Source organism: Silene latifolia, chromosome Y (genome assembly GCF_048544455.1).
Source record: "Silene latifolia isolate original U9 population chromosome Y, ASM4854445v1, whole genome shotgun sequence".
In the NCBI taxonomy this organism is placed as follows: Eukaryota; Viridiplantae; Streptophyta; class Magnoliopsida; order Caryophyllales; family Caryophyllaceae; genus Silene; species Silene latifolia.
The window spans coordinates 228,811,692-228,817,691 of record NC_133538.1 but is presented as its reverse complement, the minus strand read 5'-3'; positions in this window follow the sequence as shown (position 1 = coordinate 228,817,691).

Genomic DNA, 6,000 nt, shown 5'->3' with positions numbered 1-6,000 from the left:
GGTATTAATTCATTCTTTTCATTTGTCACTACCGTAGTACCTCCTTTCTTAGGTACCACTTGGACGGGGCTAACCCACAAAGAATCCGATATGGGATATATGATTCCCGCATCAAGTAATTTCATGACTTCTCCTTTGACAACTTCTTGCATGTGGGGGTTCAATCTTCTTTGGGGTTGAATGGTAGGTCTATGGTCGTCCTCTAGATGAATCCTATGCATGCAAAAGTTGGGACTAATCCCCTTAAGGTCATCTAGACTATAACCTATAGCCTTTTCATGTTGTTTCAACACATTAAGCAATTTTCCCAATTGGTCATCATCAAGTCTATCATTAACAATCACGGGTTTGGTCTTTGATTCATCAAGGTAAGCATATTTCAAATTTGGGGGAAGGGGTTTTAAAGTAGGAGTTTGTACCTCACTTTCCTCCTTTGGAGTGTCATTGAGAATTTGCTCCATCTCCATTAGACATTCCATTCTCATAGCATACTCAACTTCACTTTCATTAACCTCATCATATTCAAATTCCATGATGGGTTCCTCTTGCTCTTGAGTTTGTAGAATATCCTCTAGGATAGATTGCTCATCCTCTATGGGTTGACATGCTTCTACTAGAATATTATGCACCAACTCGGATTGTGCATGGGTGAGTTCTTTGTTAGCTAGAGCGGCCTCAAAGTGATCCACCTCCAACTCCCAATACATGCTCTTAGCCTTACTTGCTTCTAAGGCCTCTAATGCTTGCATGGGATCCTTGAAGTAAGGGATACTCAAATGGTCCTCTACAAAACAATCTATGAAATCCATTCTCGCAAAATACCAAACAACTTGAAAACGATTAGAGCAAACCTCGAGGGGTTTTACTTCCCCAAGGTGAAAAAGACACAACTAAAAACAATAAAAGAAATCTTAAATCAATTAAACACCGTCCCCGGCAACGGCGCCATTTTTGATCGGAGCCATTTGGTGTTCACAATTAAGCATATGTGGTCGTTGGTCAATGGTCGATACAAAACACAATTTATACTTCACAAACAACTCTACAATTAGTAAAGAGGGAAGTAAAGGTCGGATCCCAAGGGACGGGTATTGAAATGAAGATTCTATTGTAACTAGTGGTGTCTAGGGGTGTCACAAATTGGGTTGATGTAGAAGGTTACTAAACTAAGATAGCAATGAAAATAAACTAACAAGGTAAATAAAATAAGGGTGTAAACAATTGATTAAAAGCACTAGGGTGTCATGGGTTCATAGGGGAATCATGGGATATGATCATACAAACATGTTCTCAAATTATAAGCAAGCAATTATTGTTGTGATGGATTGAGTTGGGTTATATCTTACAATCCTAGGAAAGTTTGGGTCCCGGAGCCGAATCTCTTGGATTGTACAACACCTACAAGTCGACTTAATCTTCCCTACTTAACACATGCATGGTCTAACAAGACTCGAGTTGGGTTATGTCTTACAAGTCAAGTTGAAAGGATAGAAGATGATAGTAAATGCAAGGATTCATAGGCTTAGCATTTCATCAAATATAACATGTGCATGTATTAAGATCAAAACAAGCAAGCAAATAAGATATGAAAGCATCGTAATTTAAGCATGAATCATTCCCCATGTTGGTTTCCCCTAATCACCCATTAAACCCTAGCTAAGAGACTACTCACTCATTATCATATTGATCATGCTAGAAAGGTTGTCAATCATACTAACATAATGAAACATGATGAATAAATGAAAGTAATTAGCAATAATTAAAAAGGGATTAAGAGATTATACCTACTAATGATTCCAATAATAAAGCAAGAATAATAGAAGTACTTGAATCCTAGATTGAGAGGTTGTCAATCTCCCAATAATAACCCAAATAATCTTCAATTACCCAAAATAAAGTAAGAACAAGAGAGAGATTAAAGAACTAAAACTTGGATTAAAACTTGATTAATATTTGATTACAATATTAAAGAGAGATTTGATTGATATTAACTACACTAATTATTGATAAGAAGAACATGCTCCTCTAATTAGACTAATGGGGTATTTATAGTGAAAATTAGGGAGGATGCATTAGGGTTAACTAAGGGCTAAACTAGTAATTACACTTTTTAAGTTGAGCAAGGAGCCTCCGGGATTATCCGAGAGAAGGGCTTCTCTTATCGATGCTTGAGGAATGAAAACGTCTTTGTCCGCGATCCGTGCGGATGGGAGTCGGGACGGCCGGATCTGGACTGAGGGATCCGAGCGGATTCTTGGGCAAGACGCTCGGATTGGCGAGGGGGAATCCGAGCGGATTCCTTTGCGGGGCGCTCGGATTGGCGAGGACGGACGGATTCTCTACAATCCGTTCGGATTGTAGTTCAAAGAACTTTCCTTCTTCTTTTTCTTCCCTTTTCTTCATGAATTCCTTGGGGATTTCCTTGGGGACTCAAGGATCCTTTTCTCAACAATGCTCTTCTACTATGCTATGTACAAAGGCCTTCTAGTCTTGTCTCTCCTTGATGCTTGGTCATTGAATATGATCAATTTAGCCTTGTTTTGCCATGAAAATGCAAGATTCTTACTCCTTTCCTACCAAGGGATCAAAATCTCAAAGAATATGCAAAACAAAGAACTAAAGATAAGAAATGACCCAAATAGGCACTAAAAAGCATAGAAACAATGGTAATTCGGGGGCTAAATATGCGCCAATTATGGTCACATCAGACGTCACTTCAGCGATGCTGACCGTCCTCTTTGATTTCCATGAGCTTGAATTACTGTTTGCAAGAGGAGGAGGAACATAGTTATAATCTATGTAGGTTCGAACTGTCTTCGTTCTCGCCCCTCTGTCATCTTCTTTGGCATCCTTGGCTCCAGTTTGATTGATAATGGTTGCACCATGTCCCTTGACAGCTCCTTTCTTGCCTTCATCCGTACCTGCAGTAAGGAAAACAGACGAATTTTCCTCCTTTTTGCTCTCGTGATGAGGCGGAGGGTTAGCAATAACAGCAATATTCTCCAAATTTTCATCCGGAGTGTCAATAATAGGGTCAACAGAAGAGAGGGCATTGCAAGGCTGAGCTTGCATGGGGCCCTCGGAACTTGGACCGATGAAAAGTCGGCTCCTCGTCCCCTACCCGAAAGGTCAAAGTCTTCCCCGACGTCTATCACCGCACGGGCAAAGTGGACAAAAATGGTCTCCCTAAAATGATAGGGGTGTGCACATCTTAGGGGATATCTAAGACGACAAAATCAAGGGGAATAAAGAACTTCCCGATCCGAACAGTACGTCTTACGCTACACCTAGTGGCCGTGATAAACTACGGTCGGCCATCCGGGCCAGTCATGTTGGTGCAACTCAGCTTTGTCACACCAAGTCTCTTAGCTAGAGACAAAGGTAAAACACTTACGCTAGCGCCTAAATCGCATAGCGCATTATCAATCAATTGCATACCGATGTGACAAGGGATCGAAAAACTACCCGGTCGATTGCTTAGGAGGTAGCTTATTTTGAGATAGGGTGACCCCACCTCCGTCAAAGCTACGGTCTCATTATCATTAATAGTCCTCTTACGTGCTAAAATTTCTTTCATAAATTTTAAATAAGAGGGTACCTTGGTCACAATTCAAAGTGAACGGCACGGAAACTTCCAAACTCTTCAAAAGTTCAACAAATTTGCCAAACTGTTGATTAACTTTGGTATTCTGCAGCCGCCTCGGGAAGGGAACCGTAATTGGTATTTCGAGCCCCTTGTTTCTCGCTTCCAAAGTGTCTTCCGGAGCAAGTTCGGTATCCTTTGGACGCTTCTTACCTCTCGAACGAGGCCTTTCTGGTAATTCCTCGCTTAAACGAGCACTAGCAGGCTCTCGAATAAGCTTCCCGTCATCAATATCACTCGATCGAGCAATGTGCTCGCTCGATCGAGCGATTTCTTCGCCGTCGATCGATCGAGCAAACTTACCACTCGATCGACCAACCTCATCTTCTACTTCACTCGATCGAGCAGGAACTCTACTCGATCGACCAGATTCTTCACCATTTCCACTCGATCGAGCATCAGACTTCAGTCGATCGAGTAACTCATTTGTCGTGAGTCCTTTTCTCTTAACAGAACACTGTTCATCATCGCCGATGACTTCCTCGGTCCGATTTTGTACTTCCGGTCCCTCATAAGAAAGACCGCTTCTCAACTCTATCAGATTTACCGTCTCATTTGGGTTCTTCTCGTTTTGAGTCGGTAAATGACCCGGCTTCCTCGAAGATTGATTTGCGACAAGTTGGGCAACTTGAGTCTCAAGTGCCTTGAATGCCGTGTCCTTCGTTGTAATTGTTTTGCAATGGACTCGCATCATGGACTTTAACTCACCCATCTCACTCACCCCACTAGATGACGAAGCACCTTGGTTAGGAGGGTTGAAAGACGGAGGCTTCGAATAGCCTTGTTGCTTCTGGTGTGGAGGAATATATGGTCATTGCGCCCGATTTGGAGGGGCGGTGGGGTTGAGTACGTTCGGTTACTCCACCTCAAATTGGGGTGGATATTCGGCTCGTAATGAGTGTTGTTTTGCCTGTAATGTTGAAAGGCAAAGACATTGCTCATAAGGACTAGGACAATAATCAGCGACATGTCCATCTACCCCGCACCTTGTACAGACGAAAGGACCGTCTGTCATAGCATTAACCTGGTACATCCCTCCTTTGAGAGCTCCCCCTAATTCATACTTGTCAAACCTCGCGGTAAGGGCTTCTAATGCGGCTACTGAAGAGGATTCAGCGGCTCTCCTTTGGTTTCCTCTTGAATTCCCATATTCAGCCCTATGAGTGGCTAAATCATCTATGATTTTCCATCCCTTGGTCGCCCCCAAGTTGTCAAAAATCGACCATTGGTGCCTGCATCTAAGATAGCCCCTCGATCATCATATAAACCATTGTAAAAATGGTTGCACAAACTCCATTTTTCGAAACCATGATGTGGTATGGTCCGCACTAGTTTCTTAAAACGAAGCCATGCCTCGTGGAAGTTCTCGTCAGGCCCTTGTTTGAAACTTGTTATCTGAGCTCTAATGGCGATGGTTCTCGAAGCGGAGAAGTACTTCTTATAAAACGCCAATGCTAGCGAATTCCAATCTGTTATGCCGTGAGCAGCTCGGTCTAAATCCCTGTACCACTCCCTTGCAGCATCGCGGAGTGAGAAGATGAACATGGTTTCTTTTATCTGATCAGCTGTCACGCCGGTAGGTGGGGGTATGGAGCAGCAAGCAGAATCAATAAAGGTCTCCATATCGAGCCGCATCTTGATTGCAGCTCCCCCGAACTGATTTTTCTCGACCATATTGATGTATGCAGGCTTTGGCTCGAACTTCCTAGCATCTCCCGGTAATTCGAACCCTTTATAGAGATTGTCAGCCGTGGGCTCGGAGTGACTAGCAATGGTTGCTTCCTCAGCCATTTCGGGAAAATCTGGGAAAGTGATAGATTCAATGGATGAATTGGAAACTGGAGAAGACGGTGGATTGTCTTCGAAAAGCTCGTTCTCGTAAAAGCTACCACGAGAACTAGGCTCTTCCTCCGCCTCGTTGTTCTTGAAATAGTCTCCTTTTTACGTGCAGAGATCTCTCAATCTCGGGATCAAAAGGTAGTAGTGGACCACCTTGCGACCTGCGCATAAGAAGAAACTACAGACAAGATATAAGAATAGTCTAAGGAACGATGTTCCTTAAACTAAAAGAAGAATTAAAAATAAAACAGCTAGTAAATTGAACAATTGCCTCCCAAGAACGGCGCCAAAATTTGACACGTCCGTCGCACTGTCAAAAATAAAACCTAACGGTCTCAACTAAAATGGAGTAGAGGCAGTCGAGTATCGAATCCACAGGGAGGTAATGCAACTACAGCTATCTATTTCTAATCCTATGGTAACAATTGGTGTTGATTGAATTTTTGGTTTCTAAACTACGGAGTTGAAAGGAAAGAGAAATAAAGCAGAGGGCGAAGAAAGGGGAAAGTGAATTAAAA